Source organism: Grampus griseus (assembly GCF_964374135.1).
Source record: "Grampus griseus genome assembly, chromosome: 3".
Classification (NCBI taxonomy): domain Eukaryota; kingdom Metazoa; phylum Chordata; class Mammalia; order Artiodactyla; family Delphinidae; genus Grampus; species Grampus griseus.
The window spans coordinates 69,228,758-69,231,430 of NC_139019.1; the positions used below are offsets into that span (position 1 = coordinate 69,228,758).

Genomic DNA, 2,673 nt, shown 5'->3' on the forward strand with positions numbered 1-2,673 from the left:
CAAAAATCTATAAAAGATATACACACAAAAAAGAGAAAATAATCCAAACATAATCTAAAGATAGTCATCAAATCAGAAGGGAAGAGAACAAAAGAAGAAGAAAGGAACAGAAAGAACTACAAGACAACCCCCAAATAATTAACAAATTGGCAATAAGTACATACTTATCAATAATTACTTTAAATGTAAATGGACTAGACACTCCAATCAAAAGTCATACGGTGCTCTTTCCTGGCTGGAACCATGGAGGGTGCAGAAGAGAAGAAAAAGAAGGTTTCTGCTGTGCCAGAAACCCTTAAGAAAAAGTGAAAGATGGGACTTCCCTGGTGGTCCAGTGGTTAAGAATGCCTTCCAATGCAGGGGACACAGGTTCAATCCCTGGTTGGGGAACTAAGATCGTACATGCCACAGGGCAACTAAGCCTGCACACTCTACAGCCTGTGCACCACAACTAGAGAGCCCATGTGTTGCAACTACTGAGCCCATGTGCTCTGGAGCCCGCATGCCACAACTAGAGAGCCTGCATACTGCAACTACTGAGCCTGGGCACTCTGGAGCCCATGTGCCACAACTAGAGAGAAGGCTGTGCGCCACAATGAAAGATCCCACATGCCGCAATGGAGATCCCACATGCTGCAACTAAGACCCGATCCAGCCAAATAAATAAATAAATAAATGAATAAATAAATAAATGAATGAATACATGAATAAATATTTTTTTTAAAAAAAGAAAAAGTGAAAGAATTTCACAGAGCTTAAGATCAAGAGCCTAAGAAAGAAATCTGCCCAAAAGATGTTTTGAAAGGCAAGGAGGAAGCTTATCTATGAAAAAGCTAAGCACTATCACAAGGAATACAGGCAGACTGAAATTTGAATGGCTAGGATGGCAAGAAAAGCCGGCAACTTCCAGGTACCCACAGAATCAAAATTGGCATTTGTCATCAGTATCAGAGGTATCAATGGTGTGAGCCCAAAGGTTTGAAAGGTGTTGCAGCTCTTTCACCTCTGTCAGATCTTCAATGGCACCTTTGTAAAGCTCAACAAGGTTTCAATTAACATGCTGAGAATTGTGGAACCATACATTGCATGGGGGTACACAAAACCGAAGTCAGTAAATGAATTGATCTACAAGCATGGTTTTGGTAAAATCAACAAGAAGCAAATTGCCCTGATGTATAATGTGTTGATTGCTTGATCTCTTGGCAAACATGGCATCATCTGCATGGAGGATCTGATTCATGAGATCTATACTGTTGGAAAACTTTTCAAAGAAGTAAACAACTTCTGTGGCCCTTCAAATTGTCTTCTCCATGAGGCAGAATGAAGAAAAAGACTACCCATTTTGTAGAAGGTGGAGATGCTGGCAACAGGAAAGACCAGATCAACAGGTTTATTAGAAGGATGAACTAAGGTATCTACCATGATTATTTTTGTAATCTAGTCAGTTAATAAACAGTGACTGTTTTCAAATTGAAAAAAAATTTCACAGAGTGGCTGAATGGATACAAAAACATGATCCATATATATGCTGCCTACAAGAGACTCACTTCACATCTAAAAATACACACAGGCTGAAAGTAGTGGATGGAAAAGGTATTCCATGCAAATGAAAATGAAAAGAAAGCCAGGGTAGCAATATTTATATTAGACAAAATGACTTTACAACAAAGACTGTAACAAGAGATAAAGAAGGATATTACCTAATAATCAAGTGATCAATCCAAGAAGAAAACATAACAATTTAAAATATGCATGCACTCAACATAAGAGCACCTAAATACATAAAGCATATATTAACAGACACAAAGGGAGAAATTGACAGCAACACAATAATAGTAAGGGCCTTTAACAGCCCCACTTAAATCAATGGACAAATCATCCAGATAGAAAATTAATAAAGAAACACTGGCCTCAAATAACACATTAGACCAAATGGATTTTATACACATATATAGACCATTCTATCAAAAAGCAGTAGAGTACACATTCATTTCAAGTGCACATGGAACATTCTCCAGGATAGATTACATGTTAGGCAACAAAACAAACTCTCACTAAATTTAAGAAAACTGAAGTTATATCAAGTATCTTTTCTGACCACAAGTCTATGAGACTAGAAATCAACTACAATGAAAAAACTGCAAAAAACACAAACACATGGAGCTAAACAATATGCTACTAAACAACCAATGGATTACTGAAGAAATTTAAAAAGAAATTTAAAAATACCTGGAGACAAATGAAAATGGAAGCACAAAGATCCAAATCCATGGGAAGCAGCAAAAGCAGTTCTAAGAGGGAAGTGTATAGAAATATAAGCCTAAGAAATCTCAAGTAAACAACCTAACCTCACAACTAAAGGAACCAGAAAAAAGAAAACACAAAACCCAAAGTTAGAAGATATAGAAGAAATCTAAGTGTCCATTAATAGATGAATGGATAAAGAAGATGTAGAATATGTAATGGAATACTACTCAGCCATTAAAAAGAATGAAATGTCATTTGCAGCAGCATGTATGGACTTGAAAAGTATTACGCTAAGTGAAATAAGTCAGAGAGAGAAAGACAAATACTGTATGATATCACTTATATGTAGAATCTAAAAAAACACAACCAACTAGTGAATATAACAAAAAAGAAACAGGCTCACAGGTATAGATATCAAATTAGTGG

The 2,673-nt window shown here is 36.4% G+C and overlaps 1 pseudogene across 1 annotated transcript; it reads left to right on the forward strand.

The window, feature by feature from the left end:
* The first annotated feature begins 240 nt into the window (after window positions 1–240).
* LOC309821089 (large ribosomal subunit protein uL30-like) lies at window positions 241–1,410 on the forward strand (annotated as a pseudogene). The gene is made up of 2 exons: window positions 241–305; window positions 737–1,410. The product of its transcript is annotated as a large ribosomal subunit protein uL30-like (transcript).
* Window positions 1,411–2,673: the final 1,263 nt, after the last annotated feature.